General features: G+C 43.7%; 1 long non-coding RNA gene across 2 annotated transcripts; it reads right to left on the reverse strand.

The window, feature by feature from the left end:
* Nucleotides 1–220: 220 nt before the first annotated feature.
* Nucleotides 221–7,447, reverse strand: LOC147353622 (uncharacterized). 2 transcript variants are annotated; one of them, XR_015145873.1, is made up of 3 exons: nt 7,309–7,447; nt 2,645–2,765; nt 221–773 (listed from the first exon to the last, which is right to left on the reverse strand). It is a non-coding gene; the product is annotated as an uncharacterized LOC147353622 (long non-coding RNA). The 2 variants fall into 2 exon arrangements; XR_015145874.1 differs by lacking the exon at nt 7,309–7,447 and adding an exon at nt 4,523–4,660.
* Nucleotides 7,448–16,094: the final 8,647 nt, after the last annotated feature.

Raw genomic sequence — 16,094 nt, forward strand, 5'->3', positions numbered from 1 at the left:
CTTTTTTCTCATTCCCTGAATAAGTTGGGTAGCAGTTTCTCCCCTCAAAGCTGCGGCTAAGGCAACCCCCTGCATAAAGGAGGTTCCTACTGTCACGCGCGTGTATGTTCCTCGGTTCTTTGTCTCGTCACAACAAAGATTTGGAGCGACGGACATTAAAGCCCTTGGCGCATCACAGCTCTCGGGTCTTGGACAAACCGTGTTACAGCTCTTAGGCAAATCAGTGTTACAGCTCCATTTTATTTAGAAGACAGCAGGAGAATCCAAGACTCGAAGAGAAGGGAGTGGAGGAGTGTGTGGGGAGGGAGAGAGAGAGAGAGAGAGAGGGAGAGCGCGTGCATGCACATGGGAGAGAGAGTCCAAGAGAAAGCGCTTTGGCTCCTCCTTTTATATGTTTTTTCCTCCACCTGGGCCTGCCCTATGCAAATTGGGCTTAGCCAGGAGTGCTGTTTGTTCTGTTTGTCCTGCCTGAAGTCTTCACTCTGGTCTTCAAACCTTCCTTGTCTTTAGCCACGGCCATTTTGGACTCCTTTTCCCTATTCTACCTACCTAACATTCCCCCCTCAAGAGATGGGAGGCCCAATTCTTTGGGAATAGGGGCGTTGAGGTCTTTCTGGCTACTTCCTGCGGCGAGGGGTATTGGGCCTCCCCCTCCTGCTAGTCTCAATCTTCAGAGTCCTTATAGCGGTGTCCAAAGGTGTGTGATATTTTCCGTGGTCAGCTGTAGTTTTATATCTTTGTTGAACTGGCACTGCATGTTGTAGCTGGTTGACCTGGGCAGAGACAAAACAGGTTAGACAATTGACAGTACATAGAATAATCATAAGCATCATCAATATAGCATAACAAAGACTAGTAGGGACATTGGTCAATTTTAAATTCACATGGCCAGGATGGTTTAACTCCCTCCTTGTTCAGGGATCAGAAGATCTATCTCCTGTCTGTTTTGGAGTACAGTCTCTGTCAAGCTGTGTTGGCTCCTTAGAGTTATCCTGAGAAATTTTATCCCCAGAAACCAGATTTTGGGGGTGTTCATTAGAATGACACTCATTGGTAGTCCTGAATAGGTATCTGAGATCTCCCAGGGGCTCACAGGTGTATTGAATGTCCTCTTCTGTTTTCTTCCATGGCTTGACTCGTGAGTAGTGAATCCAGGAGTCATGTCCTGGTACCTTGACTGCTGTGGGGGTAGAAAGTATTACAGGGTAGGGGCCCTTCCATGTGGGCTGGAGTTGAGCCTTTGGGGACCCATCTTTCCAGACTGTATATTAGGACTTGAGTTCCTGGAGCATATAGTGGTGACTCTTTAGAATCTTTTGGGTCCTGGTTCATACCCTACAAGCTTATATCCTATTGGAATTGTCCAATGGCCATGGAATAAGATTGGAGGGTCTGAACCTCTGGATCTAGGAAGAGGTCACTGACATAAACAAAAGGTCTCCCATATAGCACCTCATAAGGACTAAGACCAACCTGTTCCTTAGGGGCAATGCAGGTGTGGAGGACAGCTATTGGTAGAGCCTCCTTCCATCCCAGGGAGGTCTCCTGGGTTATCTTTTTTATCACTGATTTTAAGAATTGATTGGCTCTTTCTACATTTCCTGAAGATTGAGGCCTCCAGGCACAATGGAGACAATAAGTAATGCCCAATGCTTTCGAGACTCCTTGGGTGACCTTAGAAGTAAATGATGTCCCATTGTCACTTTGTAATGACCTGGGCAGACCAAATCTTGGAATGATTTCATGGAGCAGGTTTTTTACCACCTCCTTAGCCTTCTCAGTCCGAGTGGGAAAGCCTTCAATCCATCCTGTGAATGTATCTATCATGACTAATAGGTATTTATATCCTTGAGAAACTGGCATCTGGGTGAAGTCCATCTGCCAGTCCTCTCCTGGGTAGGCCCCACGTCGTTGGATGGACTGGGCCAGCTGGGGTCTTCGAGCTCCTTGGGGGTTGTTTGTTTGGCAAATGGGACAAGAAAAGACCACCTGTCTTATAGTTGTTTGGAGGCCTGTTCCTCTGAAGGACCTTTCTAGTAATATTTGGAGGGCCTTTTCTCCTAAATGAGTAGTGGCATGTAAGGAGTCAACCAACTTCCATTGGAGGTTTCCAGGAAGAAAAAGGAGTCCCTCCTTTTGGAACCACCCCATATGATCTTCTTGAAAGCCCTCGCTCTTAGCTTTAAGAGTCTCACCTTCAGTATATGAAGGAGTTTCTGGCAAATTAGTCTGTGGAACTAAGGTGGCAATCCCTATTAGGTCATGGTTCTGTAATGCTGCTCTCCTAGCTGCCTGATCAGCTGCTTGGTTCCCTCGTGCCACTTCTGTGTTCCCTTTTTGGTGTCCTTTACAGTGGGAGACTGAAACCTCAGTGGGCAGATGGACTGCCTCCAAGAGTCGAAGAATCTGATCACCATATTTGATTGGGGACCCTCGGGTGGTCAAGTGGCCCCTTTCTTTCCAAACAGCTGCATGTGCATGTAGCACCAGAAAGGCATACTTGGAGTCAGTGTAAATGGCTATTCTTTTTCCTTTTCCCAGCTCTAAAGCTCGAGTCAGGGCTATGAGTTCAGCTAATTGGGCTGAAGTACCTGGTGGCAGAGGCTTAGCCTCTATGGTCTCAAAATTGGAGATTACTGCATACCTGGCTCTTCTTTTTCCATTTAAGACAAAGCTGCTTCCATCAGTGCACCAGATTTCCTCAGGATTGGTCAGAGGATCTTCTGACAATCCCTCTCGGGGTTTTGTCCAGTGGTCCAAGGTTTCTAGACAAGAGTGAAATGGGAGGCAGCCCTCGGGGGTAGGTAGGAAGGTGGCTGGGTTAAGAACCTCACAAGGGGATATAGTGAAGCCTGGATTTTCCATCAGCATTACTTGATATCTGAGGATTCTTTGATCAGACATCCATAAATGGCCTCTCCCATTTAGGAGTTGTTTTACTTGGTGGCTGGTAAAAATATTAGTTTTCCCCCAAAGGAGAGTTTTAAAGCATCTTCTATCATGATTGCAATAGCTGCAAGATTTCGAAGGCAGGGGGGCCAACCTTGGGAAGTTGGATCAAGCCTCTTGGATAAGTAAGCTACAGGCTGGGGCTCAGATCCCAACCTTTGAGTTAACACTCCCAAGGCTATTCCCTCTCTTTCATGGACATAAAGTTGGAATGATTTTTCTGGGTCTGGCAACCTCAAGGCAGGTGCCAGAGTTAAGGCCTGTTTTAGTGTAGCCTAGGCCTCCTTTTGAGGAGTTCCCCACATCAGTGGGATTGAATCATCTCGTCCCTTTAAGCTTTCATATAAGGGCTGGGCAATTAGACCATAATTGGGTATCCAGATTCTACAATAACCAGTTAGCCCCACGAAAGCTCGCAATTGTTTTCGAGTCGTGAGGGAGGGCAACTGGAGAATTCCTTGTACCCAATCAGAGGACAGCCTCCTGGACCCATGTGTAATCTGAACTCCCAGGTCGACCTTTGTCTCGACCATCTGTGCCTTAGCACGGGAGACTTTATATCCCCTTTCTGCCAAGAAGTTTAGAACCTGAATTGCATGTTGTTGGGCACTTTTCTCATCTGGAGAGCAGATTAGTAGGTCATCTACGTATTGTAATATTTTCCCATTAGGTCCCAGGTCCAGATCTAAGAGATCCCGGCTAAGGGCTTGTCCAAACAGGTGGGGGCTATCTCTGAACCCCTGAGGTAATACTGTCCAAGTCATCTGTTGGTGTTTTTCTCCTGGGGCCTCCCACTCAAAGGCAAAAAGGTATCGGGATTCTTTAGCCAGTGGTATGCAAAAAAATGCATCTTTGAGATCCAAGACTGTAAACCACTTGGCACTGGGTGGGATTTCTCCCAAGATTACATAGGGATTGGGTACTGTGGGATGGAGGGGGACTACAGCTTCATTTATGATCCAGAGATCTTGAACCATTTGCCCGGTTCTGTCTTTTTTCTTTACTGAAAGGATTGGGGTGTTACATGGCGAACTGGTAGGGACCAGTAGCCCACAAGCAAGGAATTTATTTATTAAAGGCTGTAGTCCCTCCCAAGCCTCTCTTTTGAGAGGATATTGTTTCCAGTTAGGAAACCGAGTAGGATCTCAGAGGACAATGATGACCGGTTCAGCTTGGTGGGCTCATCCAGGAATCCCCTGATCCCACACCTGGGGGTTAATTTTGTCTTCCCATAGTTTTTGGTCCCTCTCTATTGAAGGTGTAATGGGTTCTTCAGTAGTAACCAGGAGCTGTAGAGCTCTAGGGGCTGAAAAACTTCCCATCACAAGGGTGGTCCCCAGTTTAGTGAGTATATCTCTTCCCAATAAGGGGGTAGGACACTCAGGGACCACCAGAAACTGGTGGGAAAATATTTGTCCATCCCAGCAACAAAGAAGTGCTCGAGTGAATCTTTTAGTAGTTGCTTTTCCTGTAGCACCCCAAATGGTACAGGTTTGGGAGGAGAAGGCTCTGGAGTAAGAGATCAAGACAGAGTAGGTAGCCCCTGTGTCAACCAAGAAATTTTCGGACCTACCTGCCTCATCCAGTTGCACCCTCGGCTCCAGCCCTGTGATGGTTATCTGTGACAGGCGGGCTGGCTGGAGCAGGCCGCTTCAGTCCTCTTGAACCATCGTGAGGGTAGGCTTGGTGCTTGACCTTGAGGCTCTTGGGTCCCGAGGGCAGAGTGCCGCCCAATGTCCCAGTTGATGGCATTTGTGGCAAGCCGTCCTAGGAGACTTGTCTCAGTTTGGACACTCTTTGGCCCAATGCCCCGCCTGTCTACAGATCAGGCATCTGTCTAGTGCCTTGTCCCTCAAGGACTCGGGGTTTGCCATAGGGCTTCTCTGGAGGGCGGCCAGCATCTGGGCATACCTTGTCTCTTTCTTTCTCTCCTTCTCCTGGGCCTTGGCCTCCTTCTCCTGTTCTCTGTTGTAAAAGGTATTAGTGGCTGTCTGGACCATCTCATCTAAAGAGGCAGCAGGATCCTGCTGCTATAGTTGCTGTAACTTAATTCTGATATCTGATGCACATTGGGACAGGAATTTGTCCTTTAAAACCACCCGTCCCTTGTAAGAGTCTAAGTCCAGGTTGGTAAACTTTTGGAGTGCCTCTTTTAGCCTCTCCAGAAAGGCAATGGGGTTCTCATTGGGCTCCTGAGTTATTGCTGAGACCCGGGCATAGCTAATTACTTTTTGTTGGGCTGCTTTCAGTCCTGCCTTCACACAGATTAGAAAATGATCTCTTTCCCAGATGTGCTCAGGGTCATTATAATTCCAATTAGGATCGGAGGAGGGGACTGCAGTTTCCCCTACTGGGTATCTATCACTGGACATGTGGAGCCCTGTTGCATACTTCTGGGCTTCCTTTAAGACCCTGGTATGTTCAGGATCAGAAAAAGTTTGACTAAATATGACCATGATGTCTTTCCACGTCAAGTCAAAAGCCAAGGTAATATGTTGGAATGTATCTATATATTTGCCTGGGTCATCTGTATAACTTCCCAGGTCTTATTTGATCTGCCTTAGTTCTAAGAGGGAGAAGGGCTTATGGACCCAGGTTGGTCCAAATTCTCCTCCAGTTTCAACTAAGGGACATACTCGAGCTGGCTTTTGTGGAGGAGGTGCTCCCGGATATGGGGGCACGTTTGGGTACGAGGAAGGAGCATCAGGCAACTCGGGAGCTGTGGGAGGTGAGCCTTCATGAGGGGGTTCCTTTTCTTGGTTGCCTGTGCCTAGCACCATTTGCCTAGTGGGCTCACTTTTAGGGCGTACTACAATCCCATACTTAAGACAAAGTTCTTTCATATCTCTTAGTCAGAAGAAAATTTGGACATAGGGGATCTCTGTCCATTTCCCTTGTCTTTTGCAGAATAATTCTAATTGCAGGATGGTATTGTAATTTAAAGTTCCATCCTCAAGCCAGTGTTCCTCGTCCCCCAGTGGATACTGTGGCCACGCAGTGGCACAAAAGAATTTCAAACGACTTCTCCTTAGAGCTAGAGGATCGAACAGCTTCCAGTTATCAAGGATACATTTCAAGGGCATCTGCCAGAAAGTGGATTTGTTATTTCCCATCTGAAAGACAGTCATGACAGGGAGAAAATGAAAAGACCTATTTCTATTTAAGCTTATCCTACCCAGAACTGTTGCAACCTGAGAGCCAGGCATCCCTGGGTCAGGGTGCAGATCGCCAGGCAGACTGAGGCGTGACAGCCTCCTAGAGATCAAATTCCCGGGCAGGTCGAGGCGTGACGACCTCTTGGGACCCCTGGGACTAAAGGATCCCCGAACAGGTTGAGGCGTGACAACCTTTCGAAGACCGATCCCTAGGCAGGTCAAGGCGTGATGACCTCCTGGGACCCCCGGACTGGAGTTTGGGCGTCCCCAAGATCTCCAGTGTGACCAGTATTGGGTAGGATTAGGGGTTGGATATTATAGAGTATTTCCCTCCCAAGGCCAGCTATTTTCTGGTTGTCTCTCCAGAAGATTGTAGAGGCAACCTTGTGGGTCTGGATGGGGCTCAGGAAAAGAGCATGAAACAGGAGGGAAGGGGGAAGAGCACAACCTTTGAAAGAATGACATAGCACAAGGGTATAATGTAAACCAATTAAAATCAATTGAGTCCAAGATGACAAGTCAAATTCAAGTAAACCTTAACCCCCAGTCTAAAAGCCAACAGACACACCCAGAGGTGGCAAGACAGCTCCAAGGCACAAGGTCAGAAGAGGGAGAAGTGGGTGGTTCCCCAATGGTTGGGATGTTCCTCTCACTCATTAGCATATGAATTCCATCCCCTCACAAAACCTAGCCAGGCCTAATACCATGGCCGCCGCCCTTGCCCTCAGCAATGGTTCACACCCTGAAGGGTGGCTTCTCTCTGGATCCTAACAAATCTATCTCTTATCGCTTTGTCTCTCAATGAATTTTTGCAATGAGACATCAGAGCCTGAGTTTCACTAGTTTTGGCCGGGCTTGAGTCCCGGGAGAGAGCTGAAGGACAGGAGGAAAAAGCAGTGGGGAAAACATGCCAAGGAATCCCCTTCATAGCCGGCTGGAAAATTTGCTAAATATCTGACCAGTGCTCACAGTTTCATTGGTCTGATCTTTGGCACAGAGAAGAGAAAGGACAGAAGGACCCCCACAGGCTTGTGTAACAGCTACTGGGGCTCAGCAGATAGCGCCTTTGGGACATGCTGAGGAGTAGCCTCTCCAGAGTCCCTCAATTGTGCCCCTTCCGCCCGCCTGTTTGAGGGAGGTTTGAGGAAACAAGAAACGAGAGATTGTAAAGGTCCCTCCAGCCATAGGAGCGAGGACCACTTACCTTAAACGGAGGTCTTCTGGAATCTGAGACTGGGCCGCATGAGCTTTCTGCTGAGTTCATTTTTCGCTGTCCCGGTTTCCAGCACGATGGGCCTTCCCCTGTGCTGGGTTTCTTCGCCTTCCACTTCTAGCGCAGGAGCTTCGCTGAGTTGGGCTCCTGTTGTGCTTGGCCTCTTCCACGTAGAGGTTGTTTCAGCCAGGTTAAACCCGAGTTACGGCACCAAAGATGTCACGCGAGTGTATGTTCCTCGGTTCTTTGTCTCGTCACAACAAAGACTTGAAGCGACGGACATTAAAGCCCTCGGCGCATCACAGCTCTCGGGTCTTGGACAAACCGTGTTACAGCTCTTAGGCAAATCAGTGTTACAGCTCCATTTTATTTAGAAGATAGCAGGAGAATCCAAGACTCAAAGAGAAGGGAGTGGAGGAGTGCGTGGGGAGGGAGAAAGAGAGAGAGAGAAAGAGAGAGGGAGAGCGCGCGTGCATGCACGTGGGAGAGAGAGTCCGAGAGAAAGCGCTTTGGCTCCTCCTTTTATATGTTTTTTCCTCCACCTGGGCCTGCCCTATGCAAATTGGGCTTAGCCAGGAGTGCTGTTTGTTCTGTTTGTCCTGTCTGAAGTCTTCATTCTGGTCCTCAGACCTTCCTTGTCTTTTAGCCACCGCCATTTTGGACTCCTTTTCCCTATTCTACCTACCTAACACTACTTCTTGGCAGGTCTGTATGTAAGTCCAAAGATTTCCTTTACTTCTAACAGGTCTAAGCAATGCCTGATAGGTAGAATTGGCATTCTCATAAGCCAATTGTTTAAGAACTATCTCTGCTGGCTCAGTACTCTTAATAGTTCTTTCTACAGCAGTTTTCAATCTGGCCACAAAGTCTTCATATCTCTCATCAGGTCCCTGTTTGTTATTACTCAAAGTGGATAACTTTCCATCTGAAGGGGGCAAAGATTTCCATGACAAGATACCTATGGCCATAATCTGATTACTTCTTAAGACAACCTTGCTTGGGCTACGTTAGATTTGTATTCTCCCTCTCCTTTTAATGCTGCAGACCCCACTGTCCTGAGCTGTGATCATTAGAGGTTTTGTTTTCCCCTGACTGTAGTCTAGCCAACTTATCATATTCTGCCAACCACAGGAGGAATTCTCCTCCAGGAAGGCAAGCCTTTGCAACCATTCTCCAATCATATGGTGTCATCCATCTTCCAGCCAAGGCATCTAGTAGGGTGAGTGTATAGGGGGAGGTAGACCCATAATCATGACAAGTTTGTTTAAGCTCTTTCAGTAGCTTATATGGGACTGGTTCCCCTTTTCCCTCTTCCTCACTTCCCCCTTCTGTTTTGGTAAAGACTACTGGAAAGGCCATAGAGAATTCCAAGTCCCCCTGTTGTTCTGCTTCTCTTCTAGCCTGGGTGAGGCCCCCCTGAGGGGGTTTTCTCCAAGGAGCACGCTCTGTATATTGTGCATGCATCTACTTCAAAAGCTCCTTTGTTTCAGAAAACTCTTTATCTTCCTCATCCTCAGGCAATGCTCTGGGAGGCTTTGGGGCAATGTGGGGAACTCCTGGGCCCTGGGAGGTGCAAACGGAGGTGGCGGTGATCACCTTAAATCAGAAACTGATGGATAAATTTTTAAAGGTTTGCGTAGGGCACCCGGCCGCAGCGTCCTGCAAGTCCTCCCCCTCCTCCGGAGGTAGAGCACAGTCTCCCTCCTTTTCTTCGTCAATGGCAGAAAACATGATCTGCGCAGAAGGCAGAGACCCACCATCCACCGCTGTAGCCTCTCCCATAGGCTGTCTAACAGCCTCATGCCGAGAGTCCAGGACGTCCCTAATCATATTCCACAGAGCAAAAGCATCTACAGGAACGTTTTTCTGGCCCATGCAAAGTATAAAACAAATGTTACTGATCCCCAACCTTAGTCCAAGTTTCTAGATTTACAGTGCCTTCCTCAGGAAACCATGGACATTGCTCTTGGACAAAAATTAGAAATTTAGACAGTCTTCCTTTGCTTACCTTAATGTCTTTATGGGTTAACATGTGAAGTAATATTTCAATAAACATTTGTCTATTCTTGGATGCAGAGAGACCCATTTTCCTAGAGAATATTTTTATTCCTTCTGTACCCTCCTCACCATGCCTAAATTGCAGAGGGGTGCTGGCCACCCACAGGTACAATCCTAACTGCTCCACATTGCAGTCACGAAGTTACTTACCTTTCAGATGCCCCACGTTGGGTGCCACTTGCTGGAGTCCAGCTCCAGCAGCCAGGGAATCAGCCCAAAGCGATGAGCGGTGTCAGCGAAGAATGATGTAGCCTCTGACTCGAGGTACGGCACTACATGTTTATTTCAAGCATCGGGTCTTCTTTTATACTTTGACAAAAACATTAGATTAGAGGTTTGACATTTTCAGTTTCCCCTCACCCAGATTTATTGTCTCATTGTTTCCCTTCAAACAGAGTTCCTGCTTCAGCGATTCTCTCAGAATCATGTTTACTTGTGATTACATTGTAACTCATGCTTATGTCTGGGCTGCATACCACATTCTTCAGTTTATTTCTTATCTTTCTAAATACTGCTTTCCCCTAGTATCCTAAGCTCAGTTCATTTCAGTTCAGTTCAGTCGCTCAGTCGTGTCTGACTTTTTGTGGCCCCTTGAATTGCAGCACACCAGGCCTCCCTATCCATCACCAACTCACGGAGCTCACCCAAACCCACGTCCATTGAGTCGGTGATGCCATCCAGCCATCTCATCCTCTGTCATCCCCTTCTCCTCCTGCCCCAAATCCCTCCCAGCATCAGAGTCTTTTCCAATGAGTCAACTTCGCATGAGGCGGCCAAAGTACTGGAGTTTCAGTTTTAGCATCATTCCTTCCAAAGAAATCCCAGGGCTGATCTCCTTCAGAATGGACTGGTTGGATCTCCTTGCAGTCCAAGGGACTCTCAAGAGTCTTCTCCAACACCACAGTTCAAAAGCATCAATTCTTCAGCACTCAGCTTTCTTCACAGTCCAACTCTCACATCCATACATGACCACTGGAAAAACCATAGCCTTGACTAGACAGACCTTTGTTGGCAAAGTAATGTCTCTGTTTTTGAATATGCTATCTAGGTTGGTCATAAGTTTCCTTCCAAGGAGTAAGCGTCTTTTAATTTCATGGCTGCAGTCACCATCTGCAGTGATTTTGGAGCCCCCCAAAATAAAGTCTGACACTGTTTCCACTGTTTCCCCATCTGTTTCCCATGAAGTGATGGGACCAGGTGCCATGATCTTTGTTTTCTGAATGTTGAGCTTTAAGCCAGCATTTTCACTCTCCTCTTTCACTTTCAACAAGAGGCTTTTTAGTTCCTCTTCACTTTCTGCCATAAGGGTGGTGTCATCTGCATATCTGAGGTTATTGATATGTGTCCCAGCAATCTTGATTCCAGCTTGTGCTTCTTCCAGCCCAGGGTTTCTCATGATGTACTCTGCAAGTAAGTTAAATAAGCAGGGTGACAATATACAGCCTTGACGTACTCCTTTTCCTATTTGGAACCAGTCTGTTGTTCCATGTCCAGTCCTTTTTTTTTTTTTTTTAATGTTCTTTTTTTAAAAATTTTATTTTATTTTTAAACTTTACAATATAGTATTAGTTTTGCCAAATATCGAAATGAATCCGCCACAGGTATACATGTGTTCCCCATCCTGAACCCTCCTCCCTCCTCCCTCCCCATACCATCCCTCTGGGTCGTCCCAGTGCACCAGCCCCTAGCATCCAGTATCATGCATTGAACCTGGACTGGCAACTCGTTTCATACATGATATTATACATGTTTCAATGCCATTCTCCCAAATCTTCACACCCTCTCCCTCTCCTACAGAGTCCATAAGACTGTTCTATACATCAGTGTCTCTTTTGCTGCCTTGTACACAGGGTTATTGTTACCATCTTTCTAAATTCCATATATATGCGTTAGTATACTGTATTGGTGTTTTTCTTTCTGGCTTACATCACTCTGTATAATAGGCTCCAGTTTCATCCACCTCATTAGAACTGATTCAAATGTATTCTTTTTAATGGCTGAGTAATACTCCATTGTGTATATATACCACAGCTTTCTTATCCAGTCATCTGCTGATGGGCATCTAGGTTGCTTCCATGTCCTAGCTATTATAAACAGTGCTGCGATGAACATTGGGGTACACGTGTCTCTTTCAGTCTGGTTTCCTCAGTGTGTATGCCCAGCAGTGGGATTGCTGGATCATAAGGCAGTTCTATTTCCAGTTTTTTAAGGAATCTCCACACTGTTCTCCATAGTGGCTGTACTAGTTTGCATTCCCACCAACTGTGTAAGAGGGTCCCTTTTCTTGACACCCTCTCCAGCATTTATTGCTTGTAGACTTTTGGATCACAGCCATTCTGACTGGAGTGAAATGGTACCTCATAGTGGTTTTGATTTGCATTCCTCTGATAATGAGTGATGTTGAGCATCTTTTCATGTGTTTGTTAGCCATCTGTATGTCTTCTTTGGAGAAATGTCTATTGAGTTCTTTGGCCCATTTTTTGATTGGGTCATTAATTTTTCTGGAATTGAGCTGTAGGAGTTGCTTGTATATTTTTGAGATTAGTTGTTTTCAGTTGCTTCATTTGCTATTATTTTCTCCCATTCTGAAGGCTGTCTTTTCACCTTGCTTATAGTTTCCTTTGTTGTACAGAAGCTTTTAAGTTTAATTAGGTCCCATTTGTTTATTTTTGCTTTTATTTCCAATATTCTGGGAGGTGGGTCCTAGAGGATCCTGCTGTGATGTATGTCGGAGAGTGTTTTGCCTATGTTCTCCTCTAGGAGTTTTATAGTTTCTGGTCTTACATTGAAATCTTTAATCCATTTTGAGTTTATGTTTGTGTATGGTGTTAGAAAGTGTTCTAGTTTCATTCTTTTACAAGTGGTTGACCAGTTTTCCCAGCACCACTTGTTAAAGAGATTGTCTTTAATCCATTGTATATTCTTGCCTCCTTTGTCAAAGATAAGGTGTCCATATGTGCCTGGATTTATCTCTTGGCTTTCTATTTTGTTCCATTGATCAATATTTCTGTCTTTGTGCCAGTACCATACTGTCTTGATAACTGTGGCTTTGTAATAGAGCCTGAAGTCAGGTAGGTTGATTCCTCCAGTTCCATTCTTTTTTCTCAAGATAGCTTTGGCTATTCGAGGTTTTTTGTATTTCCATACAAATTGTGAAATTATTTGTTCTAGCTCTGTGAAGAATACCGTTGGTAGCTTGATAGGGATTGCATTGAATCTATAAATTGCTTTGGGTAGTATACTCATTTTCACTATATTGATTCTTTCAATCCATGCGCACGGTATATTTCTCCATCTATTAGTGTCCTCTTTGATTTCTTTCACCAGTGTTTTATAGTTTTCTATATATAGGTCTTTAGTTTCTTTAGGTATATATATTCCTAAGTATTTTATTCTTTCCGTTGCAATGGTGAATGGAATTGTTTCCTTAATTTCTCTTTCTGTTTTCTCATTATTAGTGTATAGGAATACAAGGGATTTCTGTGTGTTGATTTTATATCCTGCAACTTTACTATAATCATTGATTAGTTCTAGTAATTTTCTGGTGGAGTCTTTAGGGTTTTCTATGTAGAGGATCATGTCATCTGCAAATAGAGTTTTACTTCTTCTTTTCCAATTTGGATTCCTTTTATTTCTTTTTCTGCTCTGATTGCTGTGGCCAGAACTTCCAAAACTATGTTGAATAGTAATGGTGAAAGTGGGCAGGCACCCTTGTCTTGTTCCTGACTTTAGAGGAAATGCTTTCAATTTTTCACCCTTGAGGATAATGTTTGCTGTGGGTTTTTCATATATAGCTTATATTACATTGAGGTATGTTCCTTCTATTCCTGCTTTCTGGAGAGTTTTTATCATAAATGGATGTTGAATTTTGTCAAAGGCTTTCTCTGCATCTATTGAGATAATCATATGGTTTTCATTTTTCAATTGGTTAATGTGGTGTATTACATTGATTTGCGGATATTGAAGAATCCTTGCATCCCTGGGATAAAGCCCACTTGGGCATGGTGTATGATCTTTTTAATGTGTTGTTGGATTCTGATTGCTAGAATTTTGTTAAGGATTTTTGCATCTATGTTCATCAGTGATATTGGCCTGTAGTTTTCTTTTTTTGTGGGATTTTTGTCAGGTTTTGGTATTAGGGTGATGGTGCCCTCATAGAATGAGTTTGGAAGTTTACCTTCCTCTGCAATTTTCTGGAAGAGTTTGAGCAGGATAGGTGTTAGCTCTTTAAATTTTTGGTAGAATTCAGCTGTGAAGCTGTCTGGGCCTGGGCTTTTGTTTGCTGGAAGATTTTTGATTACAGATTCAATTTCCATGCTTGTGATGGGTCTGTTAAGATTTTCTATTTCTTCCTGGTCCAGTTTTGGAAAGTTGTACTTTTCTAAGAATTTGTCCATTTCTTCCACGTTGTCCATTTTATTGGCATATAATTGTTGATAGTAGTCTCTTATGATCCTTTGTATTTCTGTGTTGTCTGTTGTGATCTCTCCAGTTTCATTTCTAATTTTATTGATTTGATTTTTCTCCCTTTGTTTCTTGATGAGTCTGGCTAATGGTTTGTCAATTTTATGTATCCTTTCAAAGAACCAGCTTTTGGCTTTGTTGATTTTTGCTATGGTCTCTTTTGTTTCTTTTGCATTTATTTCTGCCCTAATTTTTAAGATTTCTTTCCTTCTACTAAGCCTGGGGTTCTTCATTTCTTCCTTTTCTAGTTGCTTTAGGTGTAGGGTTAGGTTATTTATTTGACTTTTTTCTTGTTTCTTGAGGTGTGCCTGTATTGCTATGAACTTTCCCCTTAGGACTGCTTTTACAGTGTCCCACAGGTTTTGGGTTGTTGTGTTTTCATTTTCATTCGTTTCTATGCAAATTTTGATTTCTTTTTTGATTTCTTCTGTGATTTGTTGGTTATTCAGCAGTGTGTTGTTCAGCCTCCATATGTTGGAATTTTTAATAGTTTTTCTCCTGTAATTGAGATCTAATCTTACTGCATTGTGGTCAGAAAAGATGCTTGGAATAATTTCTATTTTTTTGAATTTACCAAGGCTAGATTTATGGCCCAGGATGTGATCTATCCTGGAGAAGGTTCCATGTGCGCTTGAGAAAAAGGTGAAATTCATTGTTTTGGGATGAAATGTCCTATAGATATCAATTAGGTCTAACTGGTCTATTGTATCATCTAAAGCTTGTGTTTCCTTGTTAATTTTCTGTTTAGTTGATCTATCCATAGGTGTGAGTGGGGTATTAAAGTCTCCCACTATTATTGTGTTATTGTTAATTTCTCCTTTCATACTTGTTAGCATTTGTCTTACATATTGCGGTGCTCCCATGTTGGGTGCATATATATTTATAATTTTTATATCTTCTTCTTGGATTGATCCTTTGATCATTATGTAGTGACCATCTTTGTCTCTTTTCACAGCCTTTGTTTTAAAGTCTATTTTATCTGATATGAGTATTGCTGCTCCTGCTTTCTTTTGGTCCCTATTTGCATGGAAAATCTTTTTCCAGCCCTTCACTTTCAGTCTGTATGTGTCCCCTGTTTTGAGGTGGGTCTCTTGTAGACAACATATGTAGGGATCTTGTTTTTGTATCCATTCAGCCAGTCTTTGTCTTTTGGTTGGGGCATTCAACCCATTTACGTTTAAGGTAATTACTGATAAGTATGATCCCATTGCCATTTACTTTATTGTTTTGGGTTCGAATTTGTACACCGTTTTTGTGTTTCCTGTCTAGAGAATATCCTTTAGTATTTGTTGGAGAAATGGTTTGGTGGTGTTGAATTCTCTCAGCTTTTGCTTGTCTGGAAAGCTTTTGATTTTTCCTTCATATTTGAATGAGATCCTTGCTTGGTACAATAATCTGGGCTGTAGGTTATTTTCTTTCATCATTTTAAGTATGTCTTGCCATTCCCTCCTGGCTTGGAGAGTTTCTATTGAAAGATCAGCTGTTATCCTTATGGGAATTCCCTTGTGTGTTATTTGTTGTTTTTCCCTTGCTGCTTTTAATACTTGTTCTTTGTGTTTGATCTTTGTTAATTTGATTAATATGTGTCTTGGGGTGTTTTGCCTTGGGTTTATCTTGTTTGGAACTCTTTGGGTTTCTTGGACTTGGGTGATTATTTCCTTCCCCATTTTAGGGAAGTTTTCAACTATTATCTCCTCAAGTATTTTCTCATGGTCTTTCTGTTTTCTTCTTCTGGGACCCCTATAAATCGAATGTTGTAGTGTTTAATATTGTTCTGGAAGTCTCTGAGATTGTCCTCATTTCTTTTAATTCGTTTTTCTTTTATCCCCTCTGATTCACTTATTTCTACCATTCTATCTTCTAATTCACTAATCCTATCTTCTGCCTCTGTTATTCTACTATTTGTTGCCTCCAGAGTGTTTTTTATCTCATTTATTGCATTATTCATTATATATTGACTCTCTTTTATTTCTTCTAGGTCCTTGTTAAACCTTTCTTGCATTTTCTCAATCCTTGTATCCAGGCTATTTATCTGTGATTCCATTTTGATTTCAAGATTTTGGATCAATTTCACTATCATTATTCAGAATTCTTTACCAGATAGATTCCCTATCTCTTCCTCTTTTGTTTGTTTTGGTGGGCATTTATCCTGTTCCTTTATCTGCTGGGTATTCCTCTATCTCTTCATCTTGTTTAAATTGCTGAGTTTGGGGTGTCTTCTCTGTATTCTGGCAGTTTGTGGAGTTCTCTTTATT

The sequence above is a fragment of the Bos grunniens genome, chromosome 18 (genome assembly GCF_055505025.1).
Source record: "Bos grunniens cultivar Pamir isolate PY7600 chromosome 18, Bosgru_T2T1.0, whole genome shotgun sequence".
NCBI lineage: Eukaryota > Metazoa > Chordata > Mammalia > Artiodactyla > Bovidae > Bos > Bos grunniens.